The 14227-nt window shown below is 43.8% G+C and overlaps 1 pseudogene; it reads right to left on the reverse strand.

The window, feature by feature from the left end:
- Positions 1–6856: 6856 nt before the first annotated feature.
- Positions 6857–7466, reverse strand: LOC126945943 (uncharacterized; annotated as a pseudogene).
- Between the last annotated feature and the right edge of the window lie 6761 nt (positions 7467–14227).

Raw genomic sequence — 14227 nt, forward strand, 5'->3', positions numbered from 1 at the left:
CTCCTGGTTGCCCCACTTTGTAACCTCATACAAAGGTTTGGCTAGTACTGCAAAGTTTGGAATCCAGAATCACAAAACCCCACAGCTCCTAGGAAATCCCTTACTTGCCTTCTGGTTCTAGGTTCTGGTAGGCTGCAGATGACCTGCTTTCTTTCTGACCCCAGGCTGCGTGCCCCTTTCCGAATAGTGAATCGCAGGTAGCATATCTGCTGTCTGCAGACTTGAGCTTTCTTCTTGGACACCTTATACCCACAGTCCTCCAGGTGCTGAAGCAGGGCATCTGTCCCTTTTGCACACCCGACTGCTGTGGAGTGTCCCAGCAGAAGGTCGTCCACTTACAGGAGCAAGACACAGCCTAGGTCTTCAGCAGGAAACTTTTGCAGGTCTCGAGCCAGGGCCTCCCTGAAGATAGTAGGGGAGTTCTTGAACCCTTGGGGAAGCCAGGTTCAAGTGTACTGACTAATGACACCTGACTCTGGATCTTCCCACTGAAAGGCAAACATCTTCTGGCTCTCAGGAGCTATTCTGATGCTAAAGAAGGCATCTTTTAAGTCCAGAAAGGTAAACCAGCTGTCCTCAGCCAGCAGCAGCCCTAACAACGTGTAAGGGTTAGGAACTGTTGGGTGCAGAGTCACTGTAGCTTGGTCGACCAAGCGCAAGTCCTGTACTGGCTGGTAGTCCTTGGTCCCTGGCTTAGGGACAGGCAGGAGGGGCGCGTTCCATGGAGACTGGCAAGGAACTATAATTTCACAGGCTTTCAAGCACCTAAGATGAACCTGGATTCCTTTGAGAGCTTCTCTGGGAACCGGATATTGCTTTTGTCTAATTGGTTGGGCCCCAGGCTTAACTTCTATGAGTACGGGGGCTTGGTTGACGGCCAGTCCTGGAGGATTATCCTCTGCCCATACTCGGGACCATCACTTAGCTAGAGCTGTTTTTATCTCTTGGCCTGGCTCGGTTAGAAAAAGTCTCCATTCTTCTTCCTGGGGGACTGTAAGGGCCATGATAACTCCTGTTCCCAGTAACTCTAGCTGTAAAGAGCCCTGTTTTGTAAAAGAGATGGTGGCTTTCAGCTTGCTAAGCAAGTCTCTTCCCAGCAAGGGCAAGGGACAGTCAGGCATGTATAAGAACTGGTGAACTATCTCATGTCCCCCCCACCGAGCAGGTCCGTGGTAGACAGAAAGCCTGCTTAGTGGAAACTCATGTTGCTCTGATTATATCGATGGTTTTCTTGGATAAGGGGGTGACTGGGGTGGTCACTACTGAATGTTCAGCATCAGTATCGACCAAAAACTTAATGTCCTTTCCCCCAGTTGTAATCCTAACCATGGGCTCCTTGGGGGTGCTTGAGCCCAGTTCCCTTCAGTCCAGTAGCCCTTCAGCCAGATTGAACAAAGCTCCCTCAACTTTATCTGAGGTCTTTTGTTCCCAATCACCTTGCTTTTCATTCAGTTGGGGACACTTATCTTTCCAATGTCCTATTTCCTTACAATATGCACATTGGTTACCTTGCAAGTGTGGGCGATTAGACTGGGTATTCTTCCCGAAACCCCCCTTTTCCTCTCCTTTTGGGGTAATTCCCCTAATGGCCATGGCCAGTAAGTTGGCATTTTGCCTAGCCTGGCATTCACCTTCCTTATGGCTTTCTCTGCGGCTTGTTGCATCTCTATTCACGAACACTTGATTGGCTATTTCCAGTAACTGTGAGGTATTCATACCCGCAAACCCAGCCTGTTTCTGCAGTTTTCTCCTGATATCTTCCGCGCTTTGGCTAACTAAGGCCATGTTAATCATGTGCTGATTTTCAGGGCTGTCTGGATCAAAAGGAGTGTACACACGGTAAGCCTCACACAGACTTTCATAGAATTGTGCTGGACTCTCCTCTTTTCCTTGGATGACCTTAGAGACCTTATTTACATTTGTGGCCTTTTGAGCCCCTTTCTTTACACCTTCTATTAATGCCTCACGGTACCGCCTTAGCCTCTCCATGTCTGGTCCCTCGTTCGGGTCCCACTGGGGGTCTGTTCCTGGCAGTTGAATTCTTAAATATTCTTGGGGGTTTTGGTAATCAGCTGGGACTTGCTCCTCTAGCCACTTAGTTGCCACCTAAGCACCCTTCGCCTTTCATCTGTATTAAAGAGGTACCTGAGCAGCTGGTGGCAATCAGCCCAAGTAGGATTATGGGTCTGTATAATAGTTTGGAGCAAGTGAATTAAAGCTTGAGGCTTTTCAGTGTAAGATGGAGTACTATTTTTCCAATTGAGGAGGTCAGCAGAGGTGAAAGGTTGATACACAAAGGCACGCCTTTCCACCATGTGTCTGTCCCCATCTACCCCAGTATATTGCTGCTCTCTCAGGGGCATTTGGATTCCAGTCTTGGGCTGTAGGCGAGCTGCCAAGGGAGTAGTTTCTCCTGCGGCTTCACTTCCTCTCTTGTCTACTCTGGGTGGTCTAGGGGTGTGGTAATCTGGTGGAGGTGGAGATGCTGCTGGCTCAGGGGTGGGGAGCCCTTCCTCCCGATAAGGAAGGGGTATTGCTCGTACCAGTTCCTGCCATGATTCTTCTGGTGTTGGGTCGGACAGGACTTCTGGTGCCAACTTCCCTCGGCAGGTAGAGTGAGAACCTTCCTTAACTAACTATCCCTTTGCTACTAGTACAGCTGCTGCCTGTCCTCTTAACCACTGTGGTGGGGTCAAAAACTGGCTGTAACCAAGAATCTATATATGGGAACTGATCTGGGTGCCCTGACTTACAGGTGACATACCTTTGAGACAAGGGACCTCTCCAGGCTTCCTTCTGATGGCCAACCACCTCTAATGCTGGCTAGTCTATCTCACACAAAGTTCTAAATTTTCCTGGGGTCATGATGACTCCATAGTCTCCTTTAAATCCCGTTTTGAAAATTTTCAACACAGTGGGATGGGCTTACTTTGTGCCTGACCCATGTTTCCTCAAGACAAAACACCACGCTCACACCACACACATACCACAAAACAAAGAATGGGTAAAAAGGGCACACACACAGTTTACAGTTTTTACAATTTACACCAAACCAGAATCAAAACCAAAATCAGAGTATCAAGAAAATCAAGAAATCCAAGCCAGGTCAAAATGAAAACCAAAGTATCAAGCAGTTCAAGTCAAGTCAAAAACAAAAACTAAAGTGCCGGTACAGGCACACCATGGGTGATCAGACCACTCAAATGGAGTGGGCAAGTTCCAAAGACTAGTCTTACCAAGTTTCAGATGTCCAGACTCCAAGTGCTAGTTCCTTCCCGGTGTTCAGCCACTGTGTTGATCCTCGTGGGGGCCTGCCACACACAGCTTTGGTGAGGCATTCCACCAGGGCAATTGCCTACCTGGGAGTGCTCTCAGGATCTATGTCACTCAAGCTGGCCAGAGTCCCCCACAGGGATGCTCCACAGGGCAGGCCTAAGCCACCTAAGGGACTGCCTCAACCGTCCATTAGTCACCTCGCTTCCCAGTCAGGGAACCAAGAAGTAGCAGGACAAGCCACAGACAAAACCCCTCAGACACTGAGTTAAAGAAGGAAGTGGTTTATTCGGCTGGAAGAATCAGCAAGACTCATCTCAAGAGCCAAGCTCCCCAAGTGAGCGATTCCTGTCCCTTTGAAGGGCACACAACTCTAAGGGGGTGCACGTGAGAGGGTCGTGATTGATTGAGCAAACAGGGGGTACGTGACTGGGGGCTGCATGCACCGGTAATCAGCACGGAACAGAACAGGACAGGGATTTTCACAGTGCTTTTCTATACAATGTCTGTAATAGATAACAGAACCGGTCAGGTCAGGGGTCGATCTTTAACTACCAGGTACAGGGTGTGGCGCTGGGCTGTCTGCTTGTGGATTTCATTTCTGCCTTTTAGTTTTTACTTCTTCTTTCTTTTGAGGCAGAAATTGGGCATAAGACAATATGAGGGGTGGTCTCCTCCCTTACTGTAAAGTCACAGCAGTTGTGATATCTAACAGTAGAAAAGTTGATCATGTTTTTTTCTAAAAGCACTTTATTCCTCCCATCTGAAACTGTACTCTTTGACCAATATCTCCCCCATTCCACCACCCACCTGGATCATGTTTTTTTTAATCCATTCCGCCAATCTCCATCTCTCGATTGGAGAGTTTATCCACTTACATTCAAAATAAGTACTGATAAGGAGACTCACTTATATCATTTTGCTATGTGTTTTCTATATGCCCTATGGCTTTTTTTGTGGTCCTTTATATCCTGCGTTACTGTCTTCTTTTGTGTTTAGTTGATTTTTTTTTTTTTTTTTTACAGTGAAACATCTTAATTCTCTTCTCATTTCATTTTGTGGATATTCTATGGCTAAGCTATTTTCTTTGTGGCTACCATGGGATTACATTTAACATCCTAATATTATGACACTCCAATTTGAATTTATATCACTTAACTTCAGTAACATACAAAAACCAGACCAGGAACAGTGGCTCATGCCTGTGAGAACTTTGGGAGCCCGAGGCCAGATGATCACTTGAGCCCAGGAGTTTGAGACCAGACTGGGCAATATGGTGAAACCCTGTCTCTACTAAAAAATACAAATATTTTCCAGGTGTGGTGGTATTCACCTGTAATCCCAGCTACTCAGGAGGCTGAGGCATGAGAATCTTTTAAACCAGGGAGGTAGAGTTTGCAGTGAGCCAAGATCACTCCACTGCACTCCAGTCTGGGTGACAGAGTGAGATTCCATCTCAAAAAAAAAAAAAAAAGAAAGAAAGAAAAACCAATTAGCCAGGCATGATGACGCACGCCTGTAGTCCCAGCTACTTGGGAGGCTGAGGTGGGAGTATCAGCTGTACCCAAGGGGTTCGGGTTGCGACGAGCTGTTATTGCATCACTGTACTCCAGCCTGGGTGACAGAGTGAGACCCTATCTCCGAAAAACAAACAAACAAAAAAAAGATGCCCCTATACAGTTCCATCCCCACTCCTTTTCAGTTACCAATGTTACAAAATTACATATTTATACATTGTATGTCCAGAAATATAAACTAATAATTTAAATGCATTAATCTCATACATTATGTAGAAGACAAAATGTGAAGTTACAAATCAGTTACATTAATACTAGCTTTTACACTAATACTCATTTTTTCATGTATTAGTCTCTTAAATCAAGTGAAATAACAAAAAATAGAATTGCAACCCAAAGTTTATAGTGGCTTTTATAACTGCCCATGTATTTACCTTTACTAAGGTCTTTATTTCTGGCCAGGTGAGGTAGCTCACGCCTGTAATCCCAGCACTTTGTGAGGCCAAGGTGAGAGGATCACCTGATGTCAGGAGTTCAAGATCAGCCTGGTCAACATGGCGAAACCCTGTCTCCACTAAAAATACAAAAATTAGTTGGGTGCAGTGGTGCTACTCGGGAGGCTGAGACGGAAGAATTGATTGAACCCAGGAGGCGGAAGTTGTGGAAAGCCGAGATTGCACCATTGCACTCCAGCCTAGGCAACAGAGCAAGACTCCATCTCGCACACACACAAAAAAAATTATTTCCTCTTATGGCTTCAAATTAGTGCCTAGTGTCCCTTCATTTCAACCTGAAGGACTCCTTTTGGCATTTTTTTGCAGGGCAGGGCTAGAGGTAATGAACTCACTCAGCTTTTGTTTCTGTGGGAATGTCTTAATTTCTCCCTCACCTTTTAAGTACAGGATTCTTGGTTGACAGCTATTTTTTTCCACTGCTTTAAATGTATCAGCCCACTGCCTTCTGTTCCCCAAAATTTATGATTAGAAATCTGCTGATAGCCAGGTGCAGTGGTTCATACCTGTAATCCCAGAACTTTGGGAGGCCAAGGGATCATGTGAGGTCAGGAGTTTGAGACCAGCACGGCCAACAAGGTAAAACCCGTCTCTACTGAAAATACACACACACACACAAATTAGCCTGGCATGGTGGTGTGCACCTGTAATAGCTACTCAGGAGGCTGGGGCAGGAGAATTGCTTAAACCCAGGAGGTGGAGGTTTCAGTGAGCCCAGATCGCACCACTGCACTCCAGCCTGGGTGACAGAGCTAGACTCAGTATCAAAACAAACAAACAAAACCAAAAACTCCATCTCTACAAAAAAATTAAATAAAATAATTAGCCATTAGTGGTGGCAAGTTCACTTTCACTGAACACTCTGTAAACCATGCCTTGGAAACAATAATCTCAACTTTGTGCACTCCACTGGTTGCGGACACAATTTTGGATTCAACATCAGAAGCACCACATCCCAAGTTACAGGTGAATTCTCCCTCACATTAGGTTTGAGTTGACCACTCAAACGCGGGCATACCTGGCCTGGTCATCCAGGTAAGGGCAAGCCTTCTTTCCATGGTGGGACACCCCTGAATAGAGTGGGCCACAGGGAAAAGGGAGGTCCAAATCCCTCAGGGACACCTCAGGGATCTTGTAATCCCTTAACTAAACCCAACATGGGTCCAATTCATTCTTCAATTCATTCCTACTCGCCCTTGGGTTGCAGTCTTAAAAACTGACCCCATTTTAATCCACAAACTCTCAAAAAGAATTGTACATTTTTTTTTTTTTTTTTTTTTTTTTTTTTTTTTTTTTTTTTTTTTTGCATTCAGAGGTCCCATATGTTCAGGTCTTTTTGGCTTTATCCCCAAACCCCCAAATAAAAATTATCATGTATGCTTCCTGAAGGGGTGGCCTGCCCCTCTACACCTGTGGGTATATTTCATCAGGTGGGACGAGAGACTGAGAAAGTAAATAAGACATAGAGACAACATACAGAGAAACAACAGTGGGCCCAGGAGACCAGCAGTCAGCATACCAAGGACCTGCACAGGCACCGGTCTTTGAATTCTCTCAGTTTTTATTGATTATTATTTTCATTATCTCAGCAAGAGGAATGCGGTAGGAGAGCAGGGTGATAATAGGGAGAAGGTCAGCAAGAAAACATGTGAGCAAAGGAATCTGTGTCACAATTAAGTTCAAGGGGAGGTGCTATGCCTGGATGTGCACGTAGGCCAGATTTATGTTTCTCTCCGCCCAAACATCTCAGTGGAGTAAAAAATAAAAAAGCAGTATTGCTGCCAACATGTCTCACCTCCTGCCATAGGGTAGTTTTCTCCTGTCTCAGAATTGAACAAATGTACAATTGGGTTTTATACCAAGACATTCAGTTCCCAGGGGCAGGCAAGAGACAGTGGCCTTCCTCTATCTCAACTGCAAGAGGCTTTCCTCTTTTACTAATCCACCTCAGCACAGACCCTTTACGGGTGTTGGGCTGGGGGATGGTCAGGTCTTTCTCATCCCACGAGGCCATATTTCAGACTATCACATGGGGAGAAACCTTGGACAATACCCAGCTTTCCAAGGCCGAGGTCCCTGCAGCTTTTCGCAGTGCATTGTGTCCCTGATTTATTGAGACTGGAGAATGGCGATGACTTTTCCCAAGCATACTGCCTGTAAACATTTTGTTAACAAGGCACGTCCTGCACAGCCCTGGATCCCTTAAACCTTGATTCCATACAACACATGTTTCTGTGAGCACAAGGTTGGGGCGAAGTGGCTGGGGCAAAGTTACAAATTAACAACATCTCAGCAAAGCAATTGTTTAAGGTACAGATCAAAATGGAATTTCTTATGTCTTCACTTTCTACATAGACACAGTAACCGTCTGGTCTCTCTTTCTTTTCCCTATACTTCCAAGGAACTTCCTCTCTCCCTGATTCTGATGTCTTAGACGATTCTTCTTTTTGCATACCACACTCTCCTTGGCCTGCTCCTGCTTCACCTACAACCTCTCCATCTGCTCCATCCCCCAATCAACCCTTCCCGTAACCAGATACTTTATCCCCCTCACATGCTCACTCGGGAGTCACATATGCAACTCTTAGATTCCTCCAAAAATCCCAAATATGTTTTGCCTCTCCACAAGATGGCAAATAGAGATTTGTGAACAGTTCGAGTTCATGTCCCTCTTCCAATGTCTGATCTTTCACAAATTTAACCCACATTGGGTTGATTTAGCCAGGATCCCTCTAAGTTCACTCAAGAACTCCTTTGATTTAACCTGACAAGACATATTCACGCCATTCCCACAAAGAAAAATCACACATATGGTCTTTAGCTCAAGCATAAACAAATAAAGCTCATGCTCATAATCCTAATGATAAAAGAGTTTGGGCAGAAGCTGTCATCGACAGAGAACCCAATTGGCAATACCAGTCACAAACAAACGTGAGGCAGATAAGATTATATAATAACGTGCTTGTTGGAAGGAATGAAAAAGGCTGTGATAAAACCTGTTAATTTTTCTAAGTTATGAGAAATCACTCAGGAACCATCTGAGAACTCCACCCTTTTCCAAGCTGGACTGGTGGAGGCAATGCATAAATATACATATTCAGACCCTGGAAGCCCTGAGGGCCAATCCATTCTGGCTGTACAGCTTATAGGTCAGGCTTCCCCAGACATCAGACAAAAACTCCAAAAATTAGAGCAAGGCCCACATAGTCCCTTTCCTAGTTTATTAAATATAGCCTTTAAGGTTTTCAACGACTGGGAGGAAACCTCAAAAATAAAAAAGGCTCAATTGGAGGAGGAAAAATGCCATCGCCAAGCGAATTACATAGCAATGGCATTGGCATATTATTTTTTGTTAGCTAATAAACCCAAGACTCATCCCTATAATAGTAACAGAATGGGGGCCTATAATCACTGCAGGAATCCAGGACCATAGAGTAGAGAATATCCCAAACCTCCGAATTACAAGCCACCCCCCAGGACCTTGTCCTCATTGCAAACAAGAGGATCATTAGAAGAGTAAGTGTCCCTCTCTCTGTCATGAGGGGACCACCTCTTCCTTCTAGGCTGTTACAGCCACGACCTCATCAACCTATCTCACAGGGGGGTCCTGCAGGATAAGGACAAGGGCAAAGGCAAGGACAAGAACCTCTAACTCTATTCCTGGATTATGATCAAGCCTCTGAAAGTCATCCTCTAGATGACTGATGGGGCATTGAGGCCCTCCAGACTCCTATCTTTTCCATCTGTATGGATGAGCCTCAGGCAAATCTGATTGCGACTGAACCAGAGATAATGTTCCTTATAGATATGGGGGCCAGTTATTCAGCTTTAAATGTTTATTAAGGCCCAATGTGCTAGTCCTTCATTTTCCTCATGGGTATTGCATTAGTTCATTTTCACACTGCTGTAAAGAACTACCTGAGGCTGGGTAATTTATAAAAAAAGAGATTTAATTGATGCACAGCTCCACACAGCTGGGGAGGCCTCAGGAAACTTACAATCATGGTGGAAGGTGAAGGAGAAACCAGGTACATCTTACACAGTGGCAGGAGAAAGAGCAAATCGGGAAGGGCCACACTTTCAAACTATTAGATCTTGTGAGAACTCACTATCACAAGAACAACATGGAGGAAATCTGCCCCCGTGATCCAATCACCTCCCACCAGATCCTTCCCTGACACATGGGGATTACAATTTGACATGAGATTTGGGTGGGGACAGAGCCAAATCATATCATTCCTCCCTGGTCTCTTTCAAATTTCATGTTCTTCTCACATTTCAAATCTAATCATGCCTTCCCAATAGTCCCCTAAAGTCTTAACTCATTTCAGCATTAACTCAAAATCCACAGTACAGTCTCATTTGAAACAGAGTAAGTACCTTTTACCTATGAGCCTCTAAAATAAAAAACAAGTTAGTTACTTCAAGATACAATGGGGGTGCAGGCATTGGGTATATGTTCCATTCCAAATGGGAGAAATTGGCCAAAACAAAGGGGCTACAGGCCCCATGCAAGTCTGAAACCCAGCAGGGCAGTCATTAAATCTTAAAGCTTCACAATGATCTCTTTTGACTCCATGTCTCACATCCAGGTCACACTGATGCAATGGATGGGCTCCCAAGGCCTTGGGCAGCTCTTCCCCTGAGGTTCCGCAGAATGCAGCCCCCACAGATGCTTTCATGGGCTGGTGTTGAGTGCCTGCAGCTTTCCCAGGTGCATGGTGCAAGCCATCAGTAGATCTACCATTCGGAGGTCTGGAGAACAGTGGCCCTCTTCTCCAGCCTGGACAAAAGAGCAAGACTCCATCTCAAAAAAAAAAAAAAAAAAAAAAAGAAAAGAAAAGAAAAGAAATGTTTCAATTTTTATTTAGCAGTTTGGTGATGTTTCTTTGCCCAGAAATATGCCCCGAGGAATTTAGCTCTTGTTTATATCAATTATCCTACGGTAAAATTGGTTTTATTCTATGTAATTTCACTTTAAGTAGCAGTTTCCAAGGACCTATCAGCAACATTAAGTGGAGACTTACTGTATTCCCAAAGAGTTAAAAATGGGTGTTTAAACAAAATTTTGTACATAAATAGTCACAGCACCATTAATCACTATAGCCAAAAACTGTTAACACCCAAGTTTCCATCAAGAGAAGAATGGATAAACAAAATGTGATATATCATGGATTGACAGTCAGGTGTGCTGGCACATGCCTGTAATCCCAGCACTTTGGGAGGCCAAGGCAGACGGATCACCTGAGGTCAGGAGTTCGAGACCAGCCTGGCCAACATGGTGAAAACCCATCTCCACTAAAAGCCTTCTTGATGGGCACTGAGTTTTCTTTTGAGCTAATGAAAATGCCCTGGAGCTAGCTAGATGGTTGCACAATGCCCCACTAAATTCCAGTGAATTATATACTTACAAGTGGTTATAATGGTAACTTTTATCAAATAAATTTACCTCAGAAATAAACTCATCTCGTATGATTTTTAATTCTCAGTGTCTTGGACTTGTTCCTCAAAGAACATGGAGCCGAGTTGCAGCTTTCATGAGCCCTGATTAATCCACTTATATTTGGGGCCAAAGCCCAAGGTCATGGGAGAAATAGCTCTTTCTTATAAACCAGGGGCTTTCACATTTGGACAGCAAAGCACCAAATGGAACCTTGAAATTCACCTCAGAAATAATCACCAAATGTGCAATGGGTTTTGGTCCCTAATGCTCTTCCCTCAAAAAACACATGCATGCTATAGCCTCTATATTTTCAGGTTTGCTGAATTCATCTTACTTAATCATAAAGCCCTTGGAGAGTTTACCCTGTGTTAGAGACAAATAATATAATGCTAGGTGAGGCCGTGATCCAAGTCCATGACCGAAGAGCACAGAGTGATTACAGGAGTAGCTCGGATCTGAACTAAGATACTGTTGAGTTCCCATCGCATTTATAGAACACGATTAGGTCCTCTTGATTTCAAGTTTCAAGGTGGGGCTGGCATTTCAGTTGACATTTATATATATTCCCATGTAAATATATGTGTGAGCATTTTTAGCACATAAATTTAATTTGCTAAGGGTTTCAGCTAGTCACTTATTCCTGACTAACTCCACCTGAGGTGTGGCCAGCTTGACATTACTGCTGAGGAGCAGGTTTCCTTGGATGAAAAAAGGAAATAACTGCCAAAAAAATGAATTCTGATACGAGGGCTTTCTTGCTGGACTACAGTTTCAAATGAAGTTGACAGTTTGTCCCTCAGACTCCATGGGTTAAGAATTTGCCATCCAGCAGGAGGCGACAGAGGGAGCCATTGGGTTCATGGGTATATGAATACGCACTTGCTCATTGCTTTTCAATACTTAAATATTAATAATTCATCTGCTTAAATGTCTAAGCTTACTTTACTAATATGTCCATTGTATAGACAAAGATATTTGCAAATATTTCTGTAGGTTGTCAAGATATACACTAGGACTTTTGTCAGTTAACGGTACCTATTGATTACATAAACATAAGTGTTTAAACCTGAAATCCCTTGCAACTGCTAGCATGGGGCTAGAGAATACAGCAAGGTAATAGTCTGTCCAGTAAATTCTTATAAAATTGCAATAATCAATTGTTCCATTTGCCTTTCCTTCAGCGCTGAAGTTTTATTTTTCTTTATTAATTATCCCAAACATGAACTTGGAGTACAATGACACAATTACAGCTTACTGTAACGTTGAACTCATGAGCTCAAGAGATCCTCCCACCTCAGCCTCTTTACTAACTAGGACTATAGGCATGTACCACCACTCCTGACTGTTTTTTAATTTTTAACCTTGTAAGAGATGGGATCTTGCTGTGTTGACCAGGCTGGCCTTGAACTTCTCACCTCAAGTAATCCTCCTGCCTTGGCCTCCCAAAGTGTTGGGATTACAGGTGTGAGCCTCCCTGCCCAGCCATAAATGTAATTTATTGCACATTTCAAAATTGCCAAGAGTAAATGTTCTCACAACAAAGAATAAGTATATGAAGTGATGGATATGTTAACTACTTTGATTTAATCATTTCACCTTATATTCCTAAATTCTAATATAACTTTGTACTCCGTAAACATATACAATTATAATTTGTCAATGTACCACTTAAAGAATGATCCAAACCTGGGCAATGTGGCAAAACCCTGTCTCTACAAAAAATACAAAAAGAAGAAAATAGCCAGGCATGATGGTGCCTATCTGTGGTCCCAGCTACTTAGAAGGCTGAGGTGGGAGGATCACTTGAGCCCAGGATGTCAGTGAGCTGTGATTGCACCACTGCATTCCAGCCTGGGCAACAGAGCAAGAATTGTCTCAAAAAATAAAGACATAAATAACATATTTAAATCATCCAAGTATACACTGTCTACAAGAGACTCACTTTAGATCTAAAGACACAAATAGGATGAAGGTGAAAGGATAGGGAAAGACATGTCATACAGATAGTAACCAGAAGAGAGCAGAGGTGATTATATATAAATAATCCAATCACAGACAGATTAATACTTTATAGGCCGAGTGCGGTGGTTCACACCTTGAATACCAGCACTTTGGGGGACTGAGGCGGGCAGATCTCTTGAGGCCAGGAGTTCAAGACCAGCCTGGCCAACATGATGAAACCCTGTTTCTACTAAAAACACAAAAATTAGCCGGGTGTGGTGGCGAATGCCTGTAATCCCAGCTACTTGGGAGGCTGAGGCACAAGAATCACCTGGACCTGGGAGGTGGAGCTTGCAATGAGCCGTGATCGTGCCACTGCACTCCAGCCTGGACGACAGAGAGAGACTTTGTCTCAAAAAAAAAAAAAAAAAAAAAAAAAAAAAAAAAAAAAAAAAACACTTTGGAAAAAAAAAGATTAATACTGTATAAGTCCACTTACATGAGGTACCTAGCATAGTCAAATTCATAGAGACAGAAAGCAGAAAGGTGATTGACAGGTGGTTGTCAAGTTGAGGGGAGGAGGGAATGTAGAGTTGTTGGCTAAGGGTACAAAGTTTCAGTTTTACAAGATGAAAAGGATTGTGGAGATGGGTGGTGGTGATGGTTGCACAACAATATAATAGTGCTTAATATGTTAATATCACTGAACTGTACACTTAAAAATGGTTAAGATGGGCAAATGTGGTGACTCATGCCTGTAATTCCAGCACTTTGGGAGACCATGGCAGGGGGATCACTTGAGGCTAGGAGTTCAAGACCAGCCTGGGCAACACAGTGAGACCCATTCTGTAAAATAAAAGCAAAAAATTAGCCAAGTGTGGTGGTGCACACTTGTAGTCCTAGCTATTCAGGAGGCTGAGGCAGGAGGATCACTTGAGCCCAGGTGTTTGAGGCTGCAGTGAGCTATGATTGCATCACTGCACTCCAGCTTGTCTCAAAAAAAAAAAGAGTATAAACCATTGGAAGCATGCTGGGTCCATACAAATGTATAAACCATTCTTAGCTCACAAGTTTTAAAAACTAGGCTGGATTTGGCCCGTGTAGTTTGCTGACCTCTGTTCTACCTCATAGGGCTGTGACAATTTATGTAGTTTAACATATAACAAGTCCTCTCTGTATCCATCTTACAGATAAGGAAACTGAGGCTCAGAGAGGTTAATGTTTCTTCTTGTATGCATTGTTATAATTTATTCCATTTATTTATTTATTTGAGACAGGGTCTCACTCTGTTGCCCAAGTTGGAGTGCAGTAGCCTGATCATGGCTTACTGCAGCCTCAACCTCCCCGGGCTCAGGTGATCCTCCTACCTCAGCCTCCTACTGGGACTACAGGTGCACACCACAATGCCCAGCTAATTTTTGTATTTTTTTTTTTTTTTTTGTAGAAATGGAGTTTCACCATGATTCCCAGGGTGGTCTTGAACTCCTAGGCTCAAACAATCCACCCACCTCAGCCTCCCAAAGTGCTGGTATTACAGGCAT

Source organism: Macaca thibetana, chromosome X, assembly GCF_024542745.1.
Source record: "Macaca thibetana thibetana isolate TM-01 chromosome X, ASM2454274v1, whole genome shotgun sequence".
NCBI lineage: Eukaryota > Metazoa > Chordata > Mammalia > Primates > Cercopithecidae > Macaca > Macaca thibetana.